Source organism: Cryptotermes secundus, unplaced genomic scaffold (assembly GCF_002891405.2).
Source record: "Cryptotermes secundus unplaced genomic scaffold, Csec_1.0 scaffold22, whole genome shotgun sequence".
In the NCBI taxonomy this organism is placed as follows: domain Eukaryota; kingdom Metazoa; phylum Arthropoda; class Insecta; order Blattodea; family Kalotermitidae; genus Cryptotermes; species Cryptotermes secundus.
The window spans coordinates 5,901,892-5,928,273 of record NW_019742961.1 but is presented as its reverse complement, the minus strand read 5'-3'; the positions used below and the strand labels follow the sequence as shown (position 1 = coordinate 5,928,273).

At 41.6% G+C, this 26,382-nt stretch overlaps 1 long non-coding RNA gene across 1 annotated transcript in view; it reads right to left on the bottom strand.

Moving 5' to 3' along the window:
• The window catches only part of LOC117283009, a 57,862-nt gene that overhangs the window by 15,667 nt on the left and 15,813 nt on the right, over positions 1-26,382 (bottom strand). The window lies entirely within an intron of this gene.

Below are 26,382 nucleotides of genomic sequence, written 5' to 3'. Positions count from 1 at the left end.
TATGTTGTTTGATGAATGATAATTTTGAAATAGTTTGGAAGGAAGCTATCATAATCTATTCCAGGCACTTTCTGGAATTTTCCCGGGGATCTGAGGAAATCCACTAGAAACATCAGTCAGGATAGCCGGCGTCCTGGCCAGGATTCGAATACAGCACCCGGAATAAGAGCCTAGAACATTACCGTTAGGCTAACCCGTTGTTTCGAGCTGCTTGAAATACGGCAGCTCCCCAGATCAGTACACGATTATGTTAATTCTATAGATTAGTATCCGAGAGATAGGCGGTTCGAGGCTTGGTCCGGTTATCTGCTAACTAAAGTTCTCGTAGTATCTATCAGTCTTTTTTTTTATTGCTAGTGGGGTGGGACTAAGTCCCTTGTACTGCGGCCACTTCTGGCCTATTGTACCAGCTCCAGATGATAGGTGAGGGTGATTGTGGAGCAATTAGTGGAATGAAGATTGGTAGGGGAAACCGAAGTACTCGGAGAAAACCTGCCCCAGCGCCACTTTGTCCACCACAAATCCTACTTGACCAGACCTGTGATCGAACCCGGGCCGCCGCGGTGGGAAGCCAGCGACTAACCGCTTGAGCTATGGCGCGGCTTCTTTTGTACCAGTAAGTCTTAGGAGCCGGTCACGGTAGCCGAGCGGTTTTAAGGCATGTACTGTTTTCTCCCGCTCGGAAGCCGGGATCGTGGGTTCGAATCCCATACAGGGCATGGATGTTTTGTATGTGTATGCGTTTTTTCTATGTTTGTGTTGTCCTATGATTAGATAGAGGCCTTGCAATGAGCAGATCACCCGTCCAAGGGGTCCTACTTACTGTAAAATAATCAAAGAGAGAGAGAGAGAGAGAGAAAAGGAGCCACGACACCGTAGGGTATAAGAGGAACGGATTAGTAAGTCACAGGAGCTTTCAGTATTACATAAGAGGTCTGTCTACCTAATTTCTGTCCAACACCAATACTGTTTTCTTCTAAACCAGATAAGAACGGCAAAGTTGTCTCTGTTCTTAACGAAGCACCAGGCCATGATCACGTACGTGGATGTACAGTTCCATGCGTTCAATCGTCAAGTACATGTAGCAGAACGGGTTACGTCACGCCTCAGCTGCTTTACTAGAGCGGACATGCCCCATGTTGGAAGGCCTCATAACCTGTACAGAGTGAGCACAGAAGTATTCCTTGCTCCTATTGGGAATCGAATAATGATACCTCGGGTTTCCTGCTCGTAGTCTAATCGCTATATCGGCTGAAATATTCCAGCTTCTCGCCTGATTAAAACGCGTATTAAGCAGTACTTGCCACTGATTTGGCTCATCTCAGCATAATAACATGTTATTCCTAACCCCCTTACGTGATTTTAACTCGTCACCATAGAAATTTAAAATATTGTGCTACAAATGTTCATTATGGTCGCTACTTTGTTATGCTGGGGTTTCGTAGAAGTTATCTCCATAACCGGACCGCCTCTGTGATCTAGTAGTCAGAGTTCCTGGCTACAGATCCAGAGGTCCGAGTTCGATTCCGTCGCTACAAGATTTTCTGAGAAGTAGTGGGTCTGGAACGAGGTCCACTCAGCCTTGTGAGGATAAATGAGGAGCTATTTCAAGGAATAGCGGCCCCGGTCTAGAAAACCGAAATTAACGGCCGTGGGGATTCGTTGTGCTGACCACGCGACACCCTCTATCCGGTAATGTTGGCACTAACTTCGCCAACAAGCGGCGGTCGCTCGGTCGGTATAGTTCGCTTGCGGACTTAAACCACGGAGTTTTTTTTTGTATCTCCATAATCTCTACATATCTGTTAACATCAAGACATAAGACTCTTTACTGAATTGTACCAGTTTAAACAAGTTCGCATAAAGGCCCTGTGTCTGCTGTATCAAGACGGAGAGATATCCTATCAGTGTCCATTTTGAGCTCCACTAAGATCGAGCAGTCTTTACGTATGGTTCAGAAGAGAGTGGATGAACAAACACGAAGTTGTCTTTCTACCAATTACTGGAGTTGGGTTTTCTTTCCCTCCTTCCTTTACCCGCTGGCCTTGTAAAAGTCACAAGCGACACATACGCGTAAATAATTCTTGAAGTTTTATTGTGCGGCGCAGTAATTAGTACGGAGCTTTCCCTACAGTTTATTGCGATATAGAGCAGGTGGCAATTAACATGATTCTGAAAGGACGGGAGAGGAGATAAGACACAATACTTAAACAATTTGTTTTGCGGTCTGGTAATAAACCGAAGTCAAGCGATTATACAGTGACCGTGCGGTCTAAGGCACGAACTGTCTTCGCCCGCTAGAATGCTGGGATCGTCGGTTCGATTCCCACCCAAGGCTTGAATATCTGTGTGCTTTTATTCTCTTTGCGTTGTTCTGTGTGTAGGTAGCGGCCTTGCGACGGGCTGATCCCCCGTCCGAGGAGTACTACCGACTGTGTATAGGATCAAGAAACTGAAAAACTACGAAGGTCCAACAGAAGAGCTGTAGAGTCATAGACAGATAAATGAATTGAAGTAATTAGAGGGATACGGGTATCTTGAGAATAAAATCCAAATAACAGACTTCAACTAAATTGTGAGGTTTGAGGTATTCACAGCCCTAAGCTTGTCCAGTAACTCTGAATATGAAACACACGAACACATGTAATTATTCATGAAAGCATTTTGGGATCCATGTTCGTTGATTTTTTAAACTGATTCTGATCAAACTGAAACTTCTTAACACAGCATTTACTCATTACAAAAAATTTCATTATACTGCAGCACGCACATAAAACAATTCCATTACTATAAAGTTAATTTCCTTTAAATTTGACTTGGTTCATTCTGGTCTGTCACACTAGTAACAGTAATCAGTAATCTGTCATACGACAGGTCTACAGTCTCTTCCAAAACAGTTCCTCCACTTAATGCGATCTCAAGCTTTCTACTTCAATTAAAATATCCTCTTCTGTCCCCAAGGTCATCCAGCATCTTCTTACGCCTTCTTCCTCGTCTTCTGGGCACTTCTATTCGCCCCTCTGGTTTGTTTTGTCTCCAGAGAAAACATCTCGCATACATGATATCTCTGTTTTTGGAAAGAGACTATCCAGGAAAAGTGATAATGTGGTAGTTTTTCCATTTGCTTTCCACATCGCAGTACAACAGCCGTTCAAACCAATCTGGTCACGCCTGTTGCTATACGAACTTGAACCATCTCGAGCATCATTTGCTCTGTGCTTCAAGTCGCTGCTGATGACGCTGCTTCCGGCATCAGTTTTTGGATTTTGGTGTCTCTCTTCTTCTGATGCCTACCCTTTGACCTGTCCAGAAAGGGAGGCCCTGCCAGTAGCTACGCTACCGCTGGTATAGATCTCAAGGTCCTTAGCATACTCAAACCCCCTCACCACGATAAGGTGTAGACATCCTTTACATGTTTCGAACGGAGCGACCACCTTCACAAGGAAATTATCAATATATACGGAAACTACTATTGCAATCCCAGTCGTCAGACAACGGATCCACGAGGTGGTAAACACTCTACTTCCTTTAAAGAGAGCAGTATAAAGAACACGAACCAAATTGCTTCTAGATTTTAACGAAGTGTTTAAACCATACTCGTAAATATACTTTTTAAAATAATTTATAAATATTTTAATAAATCGTTGTAATTGTTAACGGGTAATATTTTTTATTCTTTGCATTGTAATAATAGTGTGTGTGTGTACTGATAATGACCAATGACATTGCAATCGTAGTTTCCGCATGTATTGATATAAAGGATGAAAGATTAAGAAAATACAGAAAGAAATAAAAAGCACTTATCAATCACACTGGACGCCGTTAATAATCGTTTCTATTAATTTCCTTTAACCAACGTTTACTACGTTTTGTATGCCTTATTTTATTCTAAGAGAGAAGCTTCAAGGTCCTGTGTTCAGACATTTGTTTCAAATTTTCTATCCATTTCTTTTGACAGTATATGTTATTGTTTTCTCGTGTCTGTTGTTCTTTCTTCCTCTCCGATATCTTCGTTATGATTTCAACCCTTCATGTTTGCTGTCTGCTTCTTGCTCTCTGGTTGCTTGTCTTACAATTTGGTTTTGAAAATTTATGCAGTAAGTTTTTCCGAAACGTCGATGAACTGGACTACGTGATGTCATATCCCAGAAGATAATATTCTTCAGTGAAATTCCAATTATCATACGAATATTATTACTGTGGCGAGCTATCGTGAACGCTTGTTGTGCTGTGGGCTGTCTCCTACGAGCAGACTCACCCGCTAGTGACAGTTTTCCCGATATGCTCGCCACACAATGTGCGTTGATACCACTCACAGCTTGGTTTTGGGTCATGAGTTTCACAGACCTTTCCATAAAAATCATTTACCATTCAGTTCAAGTTATGAAGTTTTGTATGAAGTAAAATAGGGCTTCCTGCGGGACCATACTCTTTTTCTGGATAAACCTCTTCTCTTCTTCTTTCTATTGCTAGTGGGGTGGGACTAAGTCCCTTGTACTGCGGCCACTTCTGGCCTATTGTACCAGCCACAGATGATAGGTGAGGATGATTGTGGAGCAATTGGTGGAATGAAGATTGGCATGGGAAACCGAAGTACTCGGAGCAAACCTTCCCCAGCGCCACTTTGTCCACCACAAATCCCACTTGACCGCAGCTGTGGGAAGCCAGCGACTAACCGTTTGAGCTATGGCGCGCCCCTAACCTCTTCTCTTGGTCAGTTCTATGCGTTAGATTAACAGCGTCTGCCTCATGCATATGTTCCCTATTTCGTCCAGTTCTTCATTCTCAGCAAATCACTCAGTTTCGCATCTTCCCTCCTACTCCCCTTTCCTCTGAAACAAACAATTTCCCTTGCCTTTAAGCAAAGAAACCTGTTAATTAATAATTTACTCTAATGTATTTACCTTCAGATAATGTAGCCGTAATTTTATCCTTGAAAATACAATATAGTACTTTTTAAAGTAACCTATGAACGTATCCAGTTAGGGGCAAGTAGGGTTCCGACGCTTTCGAACAGAGATAGATATGTGGCCAAACCCGTCCCTAGGGGGTGCGGGGCCGAGGGAAAATCGGCGTACTTGGGGACCCTTAACATTTTATAAAGGTGAAATATAAAGTTCAATAGCAGAAACCTGTACGTTGAATTTGCGTGGCGTCTCTCTGCATTTTTATAGCAAAGCTCATTCTTACGTATAATCAATTTGCTAGTAAGTTAATTAGCGATCCTTCGGAAAGCCAATGCCGATATGGACGAAACATAGAACTTAAACTCCCATATTCTGTTATTAGCCAAACGCCAGGCCAGAGATAAGAAATCAAAAATAAAATGAAACAAAAAATTGATTACGTGATAGAAAAATAAAATAATATATAATTCAAAAAGCATAATATAACTTAACTTTCTTATTCGAATTGCATGGTGTACTAAGTTAGAATAATCCCATTATTAGCGCCTGTTTTAAGGAGCCGGGATAGCTTAGTCGGCATAGCGACTGGCTACGGGCTCGACGACCGATAGGGTCAAGAATTTTCCCTTCTCCCTGTCGTCCAGACCGGCTTTGGGGCCCACCCAGCCTCCTATTCAATGGGTACCGGTGGCTCTTTCTCAGGGGGTATAGAGACAGGGGTATGAAACTACCACTGACCTCCAGCTAGTGCCGAGGGCAAGAAAATGTGGATCTATACATCCACTTACCCATACGCCTTCATAGCTTAGTGTTTAATTAATTAAGTACAGAAACAAATTTACAATTTTTGTACTAATTTTGTACTTCATTTGCCACAGTTCTAAACTCTCGGCCACATACTGGCGACAGTGGTGCCAAAGTGCAAAAGTGGGTTTCAGACCTTAAGGTGTATTCATAACGAACAGTGGCGGAGGCATGTGTAGTTTGACTAGTACAGATTTTAATTCATATGAACTGGCTTTTTTTTTCCTCGGCACTACAGCCCCAGTGGGCCTAGGCCTACCTCCATGAAACTCTCCGTTTCACTTCGGTTTTTCTAGATCTTACACATTCGGTAGGACTCCTTGGGCGGGTGGTCAGCTCGTCGCAAGGCCTCTACCTGTACACAAACACAGAAAAACGCACACAAACATCCATGCCCTGAGTGGGATTCGAACCCACGATCCCGGCTTCCCAGCGAGCGAAGACAGTGCATGCCTTAGACGGCTCGACTACCGTGACCGGCATGAACTGGCTTAGAAGTCCGAATTTAAGAACCAGCACAAGTTTCCGCTCCCTTTAAATATAAGATTATGCACAGGAACTATTGCATATATCATAAGATTGACATGTAGGGCGCTGGGCGGCCGTACCACTCACTCCCCTCCCCCCCAGGGATGGAACTTTTGAAGCCAATTGCTTCGGTAAAAGTCCTAAAGGAATAGAGCCATTGTTTACTAGAACCGTATCTACAGAAACTACCAAATGTAATTTATGCTACTTTATCTCTTTCATCATAACGTAATCACCTTAACGGTTAATATTAAATGTCGAAAAGCAGAAAAGTAAAGCCTGGCCGCACGCTAAGACCCTCCCCTTACCCTTTAAATGACCCGTATTTTGGATGCCGTTAACTCTTTGTTATCCTTAGTTGCGGCTGTGTAGGCAGTGCGACATGCTTGATGGCATCACTCACTCGCTCACCCATGGAGCTGATACCTTCTTGAGAAGCTGCTAATTGTGCAGCTACTCAAGAACTTCTCAGCATTTTCTGGAACCCGAAAGTTCATTACCATGTTCACAAGGCCCTCCAGCGGTCCCTATCCTGAGCCAGGTCAATCCAATCCATACCATCCCATCCTATCTCTCTGAGATCCATTTTAATAATGTCCACCCACCTACGCCTTGGTCTCCCCAGTGGTCTCCTACCTTCCGGCTTTCCCACCAATATCCTGTATTAATTTCTCCTCGTCCCATTCGTGCTACATGCCCTGTCCATCTCATCCTCCGTGATTTGATCATTCTAATTATACTTGGGCCGGTCACGGTAGCCGAGCAGTCTAAGGCACGCACTGTCTTCGCTCGCTCGGAAGCCGGGATCGTGGGTTCGAATCCCACTCAGGGCATGGATGTTTATGTGCGTTTTTCTGTGTTTGTGTACAGGTAGAGGCCTTGCGACGAGCTGATCACCCGCCCAAGGCGTCCTACCATATGTTTAAGATCTAGTAAATCCCAAGTGAAACGGAGAGTTTCATGGAGGTAGGCCTAGGCCCAAAATGAGGGCTGTAGCGCCAATGGAAAATTTTACTTGGAAAAGAGTACAAGTTATGAAGCTCCTCATTATGCAGTTTTCTCAGACTTCCTGTCACTTCATCTCTCTTTGGTCCAAATATTCTCCTCAACACCCTGTTCTCAAACACCCTCAGTCTATGTTCCTCCCTTAATGTCAGAGACCAAGTTTCACACCCATACAGAACCACAGGGAAAATTATAGTTTATATTCGAAGGCATACCATTCTAAACTGTTCTGAGATCCGATGAATGAAGTAGACTGAAATGTGTGAAGTTACAACGACGGCGGTAGTGGCTACTGAGGGCAGAACCATTAGGGTTCCCCACGCTACTTTGCAAGCAGCCCGGCAAAGATTGTAGCATCTTTCCATTTATTTCTGTGTGACTGATAGATTTTGGGGCTCCTTAACGACGACGGATTAACAGCAAGAATATACAGTTTCGAATGAGGTAGAAATATAGCCATATATAGACTAATTTGTGGCTAGTTCTATTGGAGAAGGAGGCCATGGTCTATTGAAGTAACTATCCTGGCATTAAGCTTCGATGTCAGACGGAAATTACTAAAATCTTCTGTCAGGATTCACGGTAATTTGGCAAAGGTTCAAACCAGGAACCTCTAGAAAATGTGTCTACACTGTGAGATATGAGATATTTACATTGGCGTCTATGAATAGCACGACGTCTGGGGTGTGATGCCGTGTAGTTTGGTAGACAGGTAAAGAGAAAGAAGGTAAAGTCCCTGTTCCCAACGAATTTAAGCACTACGCCATGAAGACGTATGGGGGAGTGGATGTATAGATCCACATTTTCTTGACCTTGGCACTAGTTGGAGGTGAGTGGTCAGCTTGACTCCCCGGCCGCTTTACTTCCAGGGAAAGAGCCCCCTGTACCCATTCGATAGGAGGTTTGGTGGACCCCAGAGACGGTCTGGACGACGTGGAGAAAAGAAAATTCTTCACCCCACCGGGACTCTAACTCCGAACCCTCAGTCGTCCAGCCCGTAGCCAGTCGTTATACCGACTAAGCTACATCGGCTCCAGTAGACAGATACCAAAGTTAAATAACGGGGAGAAGAAAAAAAGGAAGGCTGAAATAATTAAAAACCGCAAGTGATTAACTGAAGCTTACATGAGGACCATAAAAGTCCAGTGGGATATGTGAGGTTTTTATTGTGGTGTAAATGTAGCTTGCCATGTTCTTGAAGTTATTTTGGCGGGTTTACAGTGTCATGGCCTCTGAGTGCAAAATATTTCTACTCTCACAATCATCTTGCAGTTTGTGAGATTTAAAGTAGATAGACACCAACGTTTCGGAAAACCTTTTACATCCATCATTGTAGAAGGTGGAGATTACAAGTACCTCGAAACGTCGGAATTATCTACCAGACTACGCGGTGTCATATTTCTGACGCCAACGATCGTAATATTTTTCCTCCGGTTTTTCCTGATAGTATTTCTTTGAGAAATAAGAGAAACTCTCTCGATAAAACGTCTGATTGCCTTTATTAAGTGAAACACCGTGTACTTGTCTTTTCAGAGTGTTCTTTCATGCTCTCTTATTTGCTCATCCACTTTATCAGATGAATTTCTCTGTTGTTTTAGATCGCACTGTTTATTTTACTTTGCAGCACAGTCCATCTTGTCCACCTTCAAGTGTACCTATTCTTATCACTAACGTTTTTCTCGGTTTCCACCAGTTCCTTCTAGCTGGAAAAGATTAATCACCTTAGATCTTTCTTACCTCCCTTATAGGCTCGGTTTTGTAAAGTAGATTAATTTTTTTGTTGATAGGTGCTATGTGCCACCCCAGTAGATAGATTTCAATGGAAGAGGCCGACTGTAATGAAGAACGGTCTGCATGTGATTCGTGAAACAATCTTGAAGCCATTAATTTTTACTCCATTTGAAAAGGTATTTTCTTCTTGTATACGCGATTTTAATTCTTAGAAACATCTTGTATTTACGGAGGTGTCCTCACCCTCACTCCCATGCATGTAATTCGTCTCTTTAAAAAATGCATAGAAAAAGACAGAGTAGTCTATCTCATTTTGTCAAATTATCCAAAGCTGATGACCTTGCACCAACACTTTAGATCCAGGGACCTCCTGCCTCTTTAATATCGTGGAGTATCATCCAGTTTTTAGACAATGACCACAAAACAACACGACAACAACCGTTCCTAGGCAGCAGATTCTTAACAAGAAACAGTTGAACAACAACAGAGAAACTGTTGAAAACGGTGTTTTCTACGCGGAACGTGCAACGGGGATATATGAGTATAACGAGGACACCAGCCAATTTCCCGTCATCCCGTGTGGAGACGGTGTCGAATACCTCCACCGTGACCCTGCGAGTCATAGGAGGAGACGAAAAGGGAAGTCTAAAATCTGAGACAGTAAAATATGGTCACGAGCCCCACAGAACTCGGACCCGAGAATGACTGCGCTGGCAAGACCAGCAGCAATTGTAGACGATAGGGTCATCCTCTCATCAGAGAGGATGTTACAAAGGACTATGACCGCAAGTGTTCAGTTGGAAAGTAAAATTACTGGTCGTGAGTCTCAAGGGGCTTGTCGCCAAGACGAACTGATTGGCGGTAAACCGCCAGTCGTAAAGTCAACTGCAAGGAAGGCGGTGAGTTGTGAGCGAGTCTATGACCTGGTCGGTGTAGTTGAAGAATCCGCACTGTTAGAAGCCGTTACTAGAAAACTACTAGTGGAGACTGCAGCAAACTGAAATGACTTAGTATGTGCTGTAGTGATTTTTAAAATGTAGAAATTAGCAATGGCGCTATAGTGATTTGAAGTTACAAACTGTAAACTGTCAATAATTCCAATTACTAAACCAAACCCCGTCTATAATCACTCCTTCAAATGATAATATAAACCCAGTAGGCGATATTCATGACTACTTCGTTGCTTTTAAAATTTTAATGAACAAATAGTTATTTAAAGTAAGTGTTCTATTTATCGCGTATTTGTATGTCTATCTATTCTATATTTTTAGACTGATAAAACGCACCAACATCCGCGCAGGATGATGCTCGCACTTGTGAAATTGTGGTCATGAAAATAATTCGTTATAGTGCTTTGCGAATTTTTAATTTATGTGGTATTTCTTAGGAGAATAACAATCTCATATATCTTGTAATAAATATGTTTAATATTAACATGGAACGTTTAACGTGGGGGGCATCATCACTGCTGTCTACCAATACGTGGCTGTGAACTTTTGTGTTACACGCACTTTGTTACAAATGTTCCTCTCTGTTCCTTACCCCCACAATGTAACATAATGTCATGTTTTATGGGTGTGACTATAGACGGGGTTTTGGACTACTGGACTTATGGACCACTTACAGGTCTTACTACAAACAGCTATATCAGCACCTCTATTTCCACACTTCACAGTTCACTGTTACAGACATTTGTGTCCTCAGTCTATTATTGCCTCCATTATCCGTTTCCTGGCAACGGAACGCAGGAAGTATAACAGTATCCCAGAATTATACACTTTAATATCACTGTATTATACCATACGCAAAGCCTTCTCTTCACAGCCCGACTGCCAACTGAGCCCCAATTCACTAGTTCCCTTCTTTCATTACCACTTTGCAGGGTTCTAACAGAAAACATTGTTCCAAACAATTCATCTATTGTTGCTTGCGTATTTGTTGGCGCGAAAACTTGTTTGCAGAGCCGTTGCCTAGCAACGGCTCCTCTGGCTCCACTATTCTGGCCTTCAGGCGTCTTTTCACAATATCAAACCACACAAAATAATTTCTATTTTATGAAATTTGATTCAAAATGTAATAAGTGGAAAATAAATGAGGCGTAGGCCTACTTACGCTGAAAATGTTAGGGTATATTTAAAACAAATTATTTTGAAATATTTAAACTATATGAAGGTATGTAAGTACAAGAAGTCGAATGGCATTCCAGGGAGTTAATATCAAAGTTCTGATGAAGGCAACAAGGATACTATGTGTTTTGATGCTCTGACGGCGGTGGTTATGAAGATTACTCTTTTCTGGCATATGACGCCGTGTAGTCATGGGAGTTTACAGATGTAGAAATGAAGAATACTATTCAGCAGTGAAACAGAATTCAGTGAACCTATGAAACATGGGCAAGTCGGTTGGTTTTCAATGGATTACACAGCGTTATATCCAGAAGACAGAACTCTTCAATTCTTACCTTTTTCCAAGAAATGTGTTTTTTACAGTTATGTGTGCTTTACTGTTTTATTAATCATTAATAGAAGTTGCTTATTTCCGAGACCTCATTCTCACCCATCCCACCGCCACGTACCGCTAAGAACACACATCTCAGTCGTTATGTAACACTGATTTGTGCAACTAATTGAACACCTGGCCTGTGATGTACGTTCATCTGAAATGCGGAAATATTTATGAATCACGAGAGAGAAGCCTCACAGATGAAAGGTGTTTGAAAGACAAGAAAAGGTGGACAGTGCGATATAGTAAGTTACCAGTTCCGTGGAGTAATGTACTGAAACAATAAATCTCTCTTCTGGGATATAACTCCCTGTGGCCCTTGGAAGTTACTAATGTAGTTATCGAGGAACCAACAATTACTCAACTGACCGGGAAATTTTCAGCCTATTTTGAAGCCACATGTTCAAAACAGCCCACAACTGCTACCTTTCCTGAGCCAGATGAATCTATGTAAGATTTGCGCTTTTCACGGCGGTGACTATGAAGGATGTCGTCATCTGGGTTGGGGCCGCAGCCATCTGCTCACGCTGGTTCCTCGCTCTCGGATTTGTCATACCGTTAAGATGGAGGCAATACGTTCCTCCGAAACGTCGGTTTACACAGTATCTACAGGGCGCCAAATCCCAGAAAACAGCATTCTTCAGATGAATCTATTTCACACCCTCATATGGTGTTGTTTGAAGATCCACTTTATTAGTATCCTCGTTTCACACCTAGGTGTGTCCGGTTGTTCCCATTCTATCTCATCCTCCTTGAATTTATCACCCTAACATTGTGTGGTGAAGAGTCCAAAAGTATTAGAGCTCCTTAAAATGCGATTTTCTTCAGCCTCCTTTACTTTGTAATGGTTAATTCCAAGTGACTTTAACAGTCTATTCTCAAACTCCCTTTCTATAAATATAATCCTCACTTAACATGCGAAATAAAATTAGAAACTCATTTTTAATTATTCACAATACCGGAAAAGGCTACGGGTTGTGTGTAGTTGTAGTCCAATGTTTGTGTTTTGTGAATTTTTTAATTAAATTTGATAGTTATATTTTAATATAATGCAAAAACAAGAATACAGGAATAGAATCAGATTTGCTCTGCAACGTTTGATGTAGAAGTCCAACACAAAAGTGTCATGACGTGCGTTCAATTGCTTTAGTAGTAAAGCGTATGACGATGAAAGAAAACCCTAACTTTTCATATTAAAAAAAGGTACAAAGATTAATCGTCTCACATGTTATTACATTCACTTTTGCATATTTGCTAATTCCTGTTAAAATTTTAGTGCCCGTCAGTGTGGGCCTAGCGTCATGGTAAATGCTGCAGAGCAGCTGAATTTACGGAAACCTTTGTCCGCGTCATGACAAATGTAATAGGTCACATTAAAGGTGAGAGGTGAAGTCTTCAGCCTCCTTACAGCACGCCTACAGTGTATCAAGATATCAGAGGGTCCACGACCCAGTTCTTAAGCATTACCTGACATGAAACGCTCTAGTAAGGATTTGAAGTTCTCACAGCGGTGGTTATGGAGAGTTTCATCTTCTAAGATACAGTGCCGTGTTGATTTTCACAGTACTGTGTGTGTTATGTCCCAGAAGATAGAGCACTTCACTCTATGGAGGAATTTACAGGTATTTTTTTTATTGCAAAAAACATCGAATAAGTTCGAACATAAGTCGACCCCTTACTTTTCCAATGATAGAATCAAAGAAACATTTCTTTGACAAAAGTAAATACGAGTATGTCATTCAGTTCTGTTGGTTGTAAGCAAAAAGAGGTGATAATTATACCGTCGAGGAACGATACATTCAAAATATAATACCTAGGTATTTTTACAAATCTCATTAAACTTAGCAATTAGATAATAATCATCATATTTTAATATCTTTCTTACTTACTTAATCCGTTCATCTTATACCTTACGGGTTCGAGGTTGTTTTTTCTTTTCATTTTGATAATTTTACAGACGGTAGGACTCCTTTGACGAGTGAACAACTCGTCGCAAGACCTCTATCTAAACATAGGGCAACACAAACACAGAATAAACACATAAGCATACCAAACATCCATGCCTTGTGTGGGATTCGAAACCACGATCCCGGCTTCCAAGGGAGCGAACACAGTACATGTCTGAGACAGCTCAGCTACCGTGACCGACATATTTTATTTTTAAGGACCTAAAATTATGGCAAGACCCCCTCTGGGGCATACCAAGAGTCCTATCCAACGGGTATTGGGGCGATTTCCTTGGGGTAAAAGCGGCAGGGGCGTGAAGCTGACCACTCACCTGCATCTAGCGCCGAGGTCAAGAATGGTGGAGCTATACCTCCGCCCTCCCTTATGTCTTCATGGCATGATGCTTAGTTAATTAAGCAAAGGAACTAATTTACCTTTTTATCCCATTCTCATGGCACTTCTTTCTTGAGGCCAAGTATCTTCCTTAGCACCCTTTTTTTTTATTGCTAGTGGAGTGGGACTAAGTCCCTTGTACTGCGTCCACATCTGGTCTATTGTACCAGCTCCAGATGATAGGTGAGGGTGATTGTGGAGCAACTGGTGGAATGAAGATAGGCAGGGGAAACCGAAGTACTCGGAGAAAACCTGCCCCAGCGCCACTTTGTCCACCATAAATCCCACTTTACCAGACCCCGGGATCGAACCCGGGCCGTCGCGGTGGAAAGCCAGCAACTAACCGCTTGAGCTATGGCGCGACCTAATACCCCTTTCTCAGACATTCTAAATCAGTGTTCTTGTCATTAGAGCGAGAGACCAAGTTTCACACTATAAGTAACACCAGGTAAATTTATAGTTTATATATTTAATCGTAATGTTTTTAGACAGCAAACAGGAAGTAAATGACAGAATTAATACTCCGAATTTAATTTTATTTCTTTAACCTCGATTAAAAGTTTTGGAGTTTAAGTCGTCTAAAATGATGCAGATACATTCATTAACTTGATTTTTATTATGAACGGGAGGTGCTGTTAAACCCATAACGGTAATAACAAGAGAAGTTGTGAGATGAAGGAATTAGTGTCATTCCTCTGCATAGCGTCCGCGTAACTTTGAAACCAAACTCATATACGAGTAATCCTACACATAAATCTTACCAGTATACGAGATTGGTTTCAGTAGTCACATGGAGGTTATGAAGAGAAGTTACAGTGATTTTTAGAGTGTGTATTCCAGTGAGGCTGTTACTTACCACCTGTTAAATGATCAATAAATCCAGTTACCGATGCAAAACCGGTCTTGAGTCACTCATACACGTGACAATGTTATTATAAGGAATCAGATATGATCATATGAACTGGATTCATCTGGTCCAGGGAGGCTTGCACTGACGGACTATCGTGAACACGGTAATTAACCTTCGTGTTCCATGAAAGGTGCGTAATTTCCTGAGAAGCTGAGTGAATATTAGCTTCAGAAGGACACTGCTTCGTGGAATAATTGTTAACAGTTTCCGACCTATCTGAAAGTGTGCATATGTAGAATACCTATGCATGTAATCATGCATGTGTACATATATTTTTATTTGCTGCAGTGTCTTGAGAGAGCCCAAATTATAACTTGTCATTGTGAACTGCTCTCCCTTACTCAACGCTGTAAACATCTACGTTGACTTTGCTATTAACACCAAACCATATGCACTTATTGTACGGCCTTGTCATTTGTGTGTCAGGCGATAAATTTCCTTACCGCGGGAAGTCACTCATGTTTAAATTAAGCCAGCATAATTTGTAGCACAGCCGATCACAGTGGCCGCGTGGTCTAAGGCATGAACTGTCTTCCCTTGCTGGAACACTGGGGTCGTGTATTCGAATCCCACTCGAGGCATGGATGTTTATATGCGTTTATTCTGTGTTTGTTTTGTTCTCTGTGTAGATATTGGCCTTGCAACCGGCTGATCCCCCGTCCAAGGAGTCCTACAATATGTGTATAGGACTAAGAAACTGATAAGGCCGTGCCATAGTTCAAGCGGTTAGTCGCTGGCTTCCCATCGCGGCGGCCCGGGTTCGATCCCGGGGTTTGGTCAAGTGGGATTTGTGGTGGACAAAGTGGCGCTGGGGCGGGTTTTCTCCGAGTACTTCGGTTTCCACTGCCAATCTTCATTCCACCAAATTCTCCATCATCATAATCACCCGGGGCAGGCTACAATAGGCCAATCAGTGGCCGCCGCGTCGAGTGGACACAGTTGGACTACACCCCCACTAAGCGAATTTAAAAAGAAAAAGAAACTGATAAAGCGGCCAAGGTCCAAACGGCTGTGAAGACAGAAAGTGAGAGAAAAAAAATTGTAACACTTAAAATTCGTCAGCACACCAGTCCCTGGACTTGTTAAAATGCTGTCAGTGGCCATTCCACATAATTTGTAGCCTAAATTCCTTATTATGAAACCATAAAAGTCTGTGTGTGTCTGTACTTGTATCCCCCACATCAACTTTTGAATGCCTGATGCAATATTTATGAAACCTGAGCTCTTCTCGACGGCGTACTTTATGAATCTATTGCTTCTCTATGTTTGTATATTTATCCCCCTTATCGCTGCCTAGCAGCGGCTCGATAAACATGTTCCCGCGGCAACGAATGAACGGAATAGAAGTAGTGTTGGAAGTAGTGTTTAGAATTCAGAGATTCATACATTTTTATTTATCAAATTACATACTTTACACATAATTATTTGACGTGTGTATGTGATAATAAGTGTTTCACCGGCAAATTGACATCCTTCTGCTTCTTCCCCTACTCAGCTGACTTCTATGGTAAGTTACGATGCATAAATATTTTTCTCACTGCCGTTTTTTTTCAAACCAATATTATTAAAATCAATTTTACGCTGAATAACATAAGTTTTTGGTGAGCAGCATGGGATATGTCAATGAAAATTAGCACAAATTAATTTAATGATGTTGGTCTGAGGAAACTACAAAATGCTACAAGATTTCATTAGTCCAGTGATTGATAACTAATTTAAAGGTAATTTTATGTTTGTCAACATGCCATACCGTATACATAAGGGTACTAATACTCTTTATGATTAAGCTATAATTAATTACTAATATTACCTTAGCTTAATGCATGAACTTTAACAGAGCTGGAAAGGTATTTACGAGTAAATTTGTTGGGACTGGGCCCTCGTCTTATAAAAAAAGAACTTACTGGGCCACGGTCTCATAAAGGTTGAGAACTACTGCTCTAATGCTTGTGTATTTGTCGTGCCGTGCACGTGCTTTGTCTGCCCGCTTATTCTCGGTTTCAAATACAGTATAACCTCGGTAATACGAACCCGCGTTAATCCGAACTCCCAGTAATTCTAAATCTCTTACAGCACCACCAAAATAATCTGAACTTCAAAGAATTAAAAATGTAATATAACTATTTTCCTCCTTACATTAAAAACGAATTCTTATCAAATATTTTATTATGTGTTGCTAGACTTGCCCTTCTGGGCGTTCAAAATGTAACCGGGTTACTGTATGTATCGAGTCCGGCGTGTAGTCAAACTAAATACATATTTATAAATCTCTTGAATAATTATTGTTACCCAAAGATTCGATTTTTTTTGTACGTTAGTAATATGAATGATTCTACAGGCCGAACAAGTCTGTGTTCTAATTTAATCGGATTATCGAGGTTACGCTGTATTTACGAGTTCCCACAGAATGACATCATGTTTACCGAACTGGCATGGTGCCATTGTATTTAAAGCCTGACTAGCTTGTATTGTTCTCACTTATAAAATGAGGATAATTTATGTAGCGTAACATGGAATATACTGTCCTTGAAACCAACATTGAACCTGAACTTCAACGTTTAGGTAAGTTATCGTGCCTTTCCTGAACCGATTAAAGGGCAAGGGAATTTAATGCCAGCGTATATAAAAATAAATCTTACTCTTACCAGGGCCACCGACTGTCCTGACTGGCGATTTTAGTGATTTTCTTTAGTCCTTCTGGGGAAATGTCAGGATAGTTCCTCAAATTAGGCCATGACCAATTCCTTCTACGTGTATTGTTCATCTTGCCTTTAGCTTAATCTGAGATACTGACAAAAGCTGACCCTGTGACAGGCCGTGGGGGCCCATAGGGTTGTGAGACCTCGAGGCTCCCACATTTTCTCTGGACAATCGGATCACAGACGGCAGTGAGGTCAGCCTTAAGCGCCGGCCGCCCTTTACTCCCAGGAAGATTCCTGGTACTAATTTCTGTTAGAGACTGAGTCGACCCCAGAGCCATAGTGCGGCTGGAAGGATTAGGTCATTTGAAAAAAATCCACTTCATCAGGACTCGAACCCGCGACCTTCTGGCTTGCAGCATAGTGCCTCAACCAACTATGTGATTCTCGCAGCGGTGATTATGAAGAGTAGTATCTTCTATGGGATATAACGCCGTGTAGTCCGTTCAATATCAACAGACGTTTCGGAAGAACATATCACCTCCATCTTCAAGTTACCTGCTTTCATGATATCTTTCGCGGTTTATTCGACCCTGAACATGGAGGCGATATGTCCCTCTGAAACGTCGGTTAAGTTTAAACGGACTACTATACAGCGCTCTTCAGCATTACACCCTTGCAGCATTATCTGAGTATGATAATGCAATGTGTATTCTGAGAGGCAGGAATTAAATAAATCCTGTGTAGCTGAACTTTATGCTTGAAATGGCTAACGATATTTCAAGCACAGATATTGTTGCACTGCCAAAAGAGTATAGGTTTGCCAAGAGATTTCTACAAACTCGCTTTTCTTACGAATAATTCTTGCAGCAATAACAAAGCAGTGAACGGCAAAATGTATGAGCGATAATTTTTTCCTCTCGATCCCATTTTGGGGCATAGGGCTGATCTCTGAGTTTCATTGATCAATTTTATAGACGGTAGGACTCCTTGGTCTGATGATCAGCTCGTCGCAAGACCTCTACCTAAACAAAGGACAACAACACAGAATAAACGCGCGCGCACACACACACACACACACCAAACATTCATGCCCTGAGTGGGATTCAAACCCACGATTCCGGTTTCCGAGCGAGTGGGGACTGTACATGCCTTTGACTGCTCGGCTTCCGCGGTCGGCATGATCGATAGTAATACTCTTTAATAATATTGGCTATGAACCTTAATTAAATGAACATATGAAACCAGATATTCCTTCGTTACGTCACTGCTATTAACAGAAATCTAATGACAGAGAACCTGCCTTTCGCTAAGCGATCTGCTCTTGTTTACTTTTGTCGGGTGAGTTATGCCAAACGGGTCTGGGAGAAGTGTTCTATAGCTAGCTATATGCTGGAAAGGGAACGCCTGTTCGGCTGATAAACTCTCTTACAGAATACTTAATGTGCAATTATGTACATTTTTTTGGATGTAATAGAACTTGGCCTCTTATTAAAATAGAAAAATTCAGGTTCACTGAATAGGCCTATTTGTTCGTCACTGAGATAATCAATCTGACAGAAAAACAAGAAGTTCTGGAAAGAACTAAACGCCTATGACACGAAATGCATAGAAAACGAAAATCTATGGACCAGATAGTCTGACACACAGACGGCAAGGTAATCTCATAAGCCTCCTTTTAATTTCTACAAAATAAGAAGAGCAGACTAACTCTTATATTGTGCGCTTGGTAGCTAACACTGTTAAGCGACGCTCCTGGTAAATTATAAAAGTATTTAGCTGGGGTTCGAAACAACTCAAAATGAATTTTCAGGGCGCGCCAAAGCTCAAACGGTTAGTCGCTGGCTTTCCATCGCGGCGCCCCGGGTTCGATCTCGGATCTATCTGGTCAAGCGGGATTTGTGGTGGACAAAGTGGCACTGGGGCGGGTTTTCTCCGAGTACTTCGGTTTCCCCTGACAATCTTCTGTACAACTTTACAACCAGTCTGTCTGTTTCGTTTTTGGTCTCCTGTGTAAAACCAATACGGTCACCTTTCAGTTTACAGTCTATAGACGTTGCTTTCTTCCTGTTTTATCAACCTCAGACTTAAACCCATGCTTTTCGGGGAGGTGTCTAGATTTCCAGAGGCGCAAGGCTGCAGTTCCTAAGCACCGTATGAACTCTGACCAGCAAATAAGGAAATGTTCCATGCTTGAAAACACTGGTTATGTGGTCAAAGTGAGATATGCCTCACTACTGGACGCCAGTCGGAAATTGGGGATTTGAAATACGTTAGTTTTCATAAGATCACCGCGGAACGCCTAGCGTGGGCGACGCTGTTCCCGCTCTGAGCTGCGGACGCACACTACCGCGCAGCCATGGAAGCGTTCGGCTTATCTCTTGTGGGTCTTTCATTTGAAGCTTTTCTTAGTAACATTTCTCTCTACGAGTTATTTTCTTTTGCATGGTTTAATTTATTTTACTGAGTAGTACACTGTTACAATAAATGAAAGTAATATTATGATCTTATTTGATTGAAACCCCTGACAAAACAAACTCCGTGGTTTTAGTCCGCTAGCGAACTATACCGAACGAGAGACCCCCGCTTATCGGCGAAGTTCAATGAATTTATAATGAGGGGGGCTTCTCGGTCCTTGCACCGCGACCTACAGTGGTCTGTTGTGCTTCCCCTTTTGTTTATCCCCTCAGCAAACATTCACTTCGAATGAAGCGCAGGATTTTGTAGGTAGGGCCGTCGAAATAGTCACTTGGTTCCATAAAGTATTGACCCAAGAGACGTAATCTTAAATTAGCTAAGGCCTCACATTCACACAGGATGTGTGTGGCTGTTTCATTTTCTTCTTGACACCTCTCACCTTTAAGGGACAGAGGGTTTCGTGTGGTCAGCGCAACGGATCCCCACGGCCGTTAATCTCGATTTTCTAGACCGGAGCCTCTATTTCCGTGAAATAGCTCCTCAATTATCCTTACTAGGCTGAGTGGATCCCGTTCCAAACCCTCTATTTCTCAGAAAATCTGATAGCGCCGGGAACAGAACTCGCACCTTTGGTTCTGTAGCCAGGAACTCTGACCAGCAGACCACAGAAGCGTTCTGAAACCCCTGACCTCTAAATTAAATTCTTATATTATATAAACTAAAATCCTTTAACAAGAACATTTGCTGGATATGTAACCGTGTATTTTTTTTTAAATATATACTGATTCTTCTGAGTATTAAGTGTACCGTTATGGTATACTGCCAACAAAGCAAGCTCTATGACTTCACACCGTATGCCGTTGAGACAAACTTATGCGACATGTAGTGGCCGGTTACACAAGTTAAGAAACGTACTGGCAGAATAATAATTCGGGTGCTTTATTGCATTCAGATTTTAAGTTCATAATGAAACTACACTTGCTGTCTTATAAACAGCGTAAATAGCAGTAAATACGTGTCAAATGTGTCTTTCCACTATTTACACAACAAAGACACCAGCGACGAAGTCGTCTAAATTATGAACTATAAGAGTTTTCGGTCAATTTAGAGTATTGTGACGTGTTGCGCAACGGAAATCAGTTATTGGTTACAGTGTAAAATATAAGCTCGGAAGTTATGAAGATTATAATACGAGTAATTTTATTCCGTCTGTTCACTATCGCCTCATTACTTCGAAAACCGTAAAACTTGCAGCAAACGTATACTTCGTATAACGTGTTGTTCGAAATATTTTCGCTCCTATAAATATCTAAGAGATATACGCTCAAAATGTGCTGAGAATAGTCTTCATGTAAAATGCCCGTTTCTCCAACTGTAACCAAAACTTGGATGTGATGACTAAATTCTGTATACTTCTCCTGCAACAAATCAATTACAATCCATGTTGGAATTCAGGTTTTCACATCGATGGTTATGAAGAATTTTGTTTTCTCTTATATAACGCCGTGTAATCCCTTGAAAGTCAACCTACGTCTCGGAGAACATGTCGCCTCCTGCTTAAGGGTAAAATTTGGTTGACTTTCATAGGATTACACGGCGATATATCGCAGAATGTAGAGCTCGTGATACCTAAAATCGACACCAGATGCATCATAGTCCAGTGCCAAGGGCTAGAGTCGCTGCTTGAATAAAAAGAAGCAGAAGAAGAACAAGAAGTTTTTTATAAAGACAGGAAGATACTTAAGTGAGACTGGTAACAAGAAAACCCCATACTAAAAATGCTTTTTAGCCTACTTTCCTTGTTCTTATGAGATCTTTGTGTCCGTGAAATACTGGAGTCGGAAGATACAACCGTTGCTAGGCGACGGCTCAGTAAACACGTTCCCGCGGCAGCAACTAAACATGTAACAACAGAAGAACTTTTATACTCGGAGATTTCTATGCGGTACTTCTGATGTTAGTAGTAAATTGAAAATAGGCTATTAGTTCTTCCCAGAACTTTTTGTACATTTCTTCTTGAATGTAAGTTTTATTTGTTATTGTCTCTCTCTCAGAGCCGTGACATAGCTCAAGCAATTAGGCAATGGATTCTCGCCACGAAGGTCCGAGTCTAATTCAGAATAAGCTCATTTGGGTCTCCTGATGGATGAAGTGGAACTGAAGCAGGTTATACCCGCACCAACTTCATACTCATCCATCACTATCCCGTCAGGAGCATGATATCCCTGACCAGGCAGAAAATTATCGCATCTTCTGTTCTTAAATTGATGGCTTCGTCTCTGAGACTAATGAAATTCTCCCCTACCCACCCCTTTAAAAGGTCTACGTACTGTTATTCCGGCAAGCCTTTACGTGACGTATTTCTAAACTTGATTACCTCTTTTCCTTCATCCTGTCTTGATAATGGAGAACTAGTTCAGGCACTCAGTTTCTTGCTCATTTTGAAGGTAGGTACAGAAAATTAGGTCCGATTTTCCTTTCGGCTTGAAGTAGATGAACATTACTATCCCATCAAATAGAATCAGTTGTATCCAGGTGGACGTTCATCTTCGTTCCTTGATATACACGTATTTCCAGGTATCTTTCGTCGTAAATTTCATTTGCCAATAAAAGCTGGTGTCATATCCCCCATCTCACTCCTTAAGCAACAAAATCAGGGAACCAGAACTCTTCATTATTCATTCATTAATTATTGGAGGGGGTGGGTTTCCCCATGCACCGCGACCAGTTGTTGATCTATTGTACGTCCCCCTTTGATATTCTACCAGTCGCCATACCCTTCCGGTACTGGTGTTCGCTATCAGCTCCGTTCAGCCAGCGAGTTCGGCCCATCTACTGGCAGTGGTACCTGATACTTCCCCATCTACCGGAGGCATTGGAAACTACTTGAGCGGGAAACATTTTACCTAATTTTGCTCAGAGGTCTCCTAGAGACATGATGATCTTTTACGTGCCGTAAAACCAGAACTCTTACTCAGAAGCTAATGGTCCGTCAGCTTGTCAAGAAATTCACCTCACTTTTTCTGAAACCGGACAGTTCACTGCCATATCCAAAAAGATCTTGCAGTGGCTCCAGCACTGAGGCAATTAAATCCAGTTCATATCTCTATAATCTCATCTAACCCAGTTTTAATATTATCCTTGTCTGTGCCTAGATCTTCAAAGGTATATCTTCGTCTTAAATTAGGCTAAGGCACAAGGACAGATTGCTACATCATAGCTCAGACGGTTAGTCCAAAAGCACCAGACTGGATTTGATCTCAGGGCAGTTCATATGGGATCTTTTGTGGATAAAATACTACTAGGGAAGGTTTCCTCCGAGAAATTTCGTTTCCCATGCACATTTTCATTCTACCAACTACTCCATATTTATTCATCACCTTATCCCAATACTAATAATACTAATACTCCAGCCATGGAGCTGAGCCTTTCTTGAGAAGCTGTCAGTCACTCAGTCACTGAAAAATTTTCCATTTTGTAGAACCCGAAGGTTCATTACCGTGTTCACAAGAGCCCTTCACTTGTCCCAATCCTCAGTCAGATTAATCAAGTCCAAATCATGCAATCTAATGCATCTAATATCCACTCACATACGTCTAGGAGTTCCTAGTTCTCTCTTTCCTTCTGGCTTTCTCACCAAAATCCTATAGTATATGCATTCACCTACTACCCCAAGCATGCTACATGTCCTACCCATATGATCCTCCTGTTAAACTATTCCACTTACTAAAAATGAAATTTTCCTATTATTGACTAATTTCCCATATTTACTCGTAGATATTGTGTGCAAGTCACACGGTGTTAATTTCAGTTATCTGTATCCATCTTAACTCTCTAAAGATTGAATTTCTTCTAAGTATTATGCATGGATTTATTTCATGCCTCACAGGAATCACATTACACCTTCGCTAAAAAGATCAACCTGTTAATGCCGTTCAGGGGAAAAGCGCTATTTACTGTGACAATCATATCAAACACACGAAATACAGCCTGTGAGCAGAAAGCAGATGGTACATGCAGTAACTATCGGCTGTAAAATGTTAACAGGATAAAACGAGGATAACTGAAGTGAATTAAAAGCGGCTTTTGAGAACTACGCTCGGAGATCAGCATAACGTTTTTCTTTCACTTACTATACAGCCCCCTTGTGCCCTGGCATCTGATTTTAGTTTCATGATCATTTTATAGACGGTAGGACTCCTTGGACGACTGATCAGTATTTCGCAAGGCCGCTACCTAATCACAGGACAACATAGAATAAACGCATACACACACCAAACATCCATACCCTGAGTGGGATTCGAACCCACGATCCCGGCTTCCGAGCGAGCGAAGTCAGTGCATGCCTCAGACCTCGAGGCTACCGTGACCGGCAACAGCGCAACTTACGGATGGGAAATGATTTGAAGGAAGGGGTCCTGGCGTAGTAAAGGTATTATCTCGGTATTTCCCTGGAGGAACTGAGAAAAACTGTGAAAAGAGAGCTGTCCCAATCGAACCTCTCCATACTAGGGGCTGAGAGCGTTCCTGGTATCCTATATCAATCAGTTCCGAAGTAGAAGTCGAAACACTAGAAGCGGACAGCGATTAGACTACAATAAATGGAGGGCACGTGTTGAGGGCATAAGAAATCAATTATTTAATTTACGTAAGAGTAAAACGCTTGACTGTATTTAAAATTATTTTATTTAATAATTTATTTTCACCTTGAACATTCTTGATAATACAGGTAACAGAAAAGAGTGATTTTGTTAGAACATTACGAAAATATCATCCTGTGGCAAGAGCACACATGGAAATGTTCAGAAGGGAAAGAAATTTATTCAATGACAACGGCCTCTACGCTTAATTAATTAAGCATCACGCCATTAAGACATATTGAGAAGCGAAGGTACAGCTCCATCAGTTTTACCTTGGCACCAAATGGAGATGAGTGATCAGTTTCACGCCCCTGCCTCTTTACCATCTGGGAAAAAGTCCCGGGTACCAATTTGATAAGGGACTAGGTAGGTCCCAGAGCCGGTCTGGATGGTATAGAGAAGAGAAAACCCTTGCCCTTACCGGGAATCAAATCCCAGTTGTCCAGTAGCTATGCAGACTGAGCTATACCGGCTGTCATAAAACAGGAAATTGTCGCCTGTCCATTTGTATACACAGAATTATAATGAAGAGAACAGAAAGAAAACTAAAGATAGAATTATTGAAAGGCCCAAAAAAAGAGGCCTGGAAAGGAAGGAAAAGAAGAAGAAACAAAAATTATAAATATAGTTTGATTCACTTGGAGTGAGTTACACGAAAATTTAAAGCTACTAAGTTTCGGATCCTGTTTACTTAATTTTTCTATTAGAGCTCGCAGGAAGATGACAGTTTCACCACAACTTCAGTAAAATAGGTTTATTCGAGTAATTTATGACTGTAGTTAGTCTTCGGCAACATCTTACTATTCTTTCCTTAGCAACTTCTCTGTTAGTGACTTCTCGCTGGCACGGCTTGGATAGCAGCAACAGAATTAAGAATTTTTAACGCATTCAAAATGATTTCCCAACACTCTGGAGATTTTACGAAAAGAGCTGTAGGACATGTTCACTGGAATAAAGGAGAACGGGGAGTTACACATGCTTCTGAGTTCCGTATAGTGGCGATCTGAGAATGCATGTAATTTAAATCTATATTTCGGTAGGATCCTTAGGCCTAGAGATATTTTGTTGTAAAATAAAATATTATTATTTGGTTCTGCCTTTGGATTAAAATATTATGGAGATATTCATAATCTCGAATTTGTGAAAGCCATTAACTCGCCATTAACAAGATCTTGCTTTACAACTGCTAAGGACTTTAGTATAAAAAGTTACATAGACATAAACAAAAAACAAAAACAAATTCCGTGGCTTTAGTACGCCGAGCGACCGCCGCTTGTTGGCGGAGTTAGTGCCAACTTTAGCGGATAGAGGGTGTCGCGTGGTCAGCGCAACGAATCCCCACGGCAGTTAACCTCGGTTTTCTAGACCGGAGCCGCTACTTTTCCATTCAAGTAGCTCCTCAATTATCCTCACGAGGCTGAGTGGACTCCGTTCCAGACCCATTACTTCTCAGAAAATCTGGTAGCCCCGGGAATCGAACCCGCACCTCTGGATCTGTAGCCAGGAACTCTGACCAGTAGACCACAGAAGCTGACGTTATATAGACAAGACGATAAAATAAATAAGACCTAAAAGTTTATGACGATGGTACATTAATACAAATATTATATTTTTGGACATTATCCATCGTTCTGTCTTTATCTAAAAATCGTCCTGTTTATTTTTTTTTTTCAAAAGTTAGGTTTTACCTGAAAACGGAGACAGAATCCAGTCTCNCAACTGAGTAGCTTTTACCTGAAGACGGAGACAGAATCCAGTCTCCGACACGTTGTGTTTTGAAAAATAAACAGAACGGATTTTAGATAAAGACAAGATGATGGATAATGTCCGAAAACATAATACAGTAAAACTTGGTTATAGCAACATCGGTTTCTGCGACACCTTGTCTATTGCGTCAAATATTCAATGGTACGAACTAATTCCTCATAAAGCAACTGTTTTTATACCTTGCTTAGTAC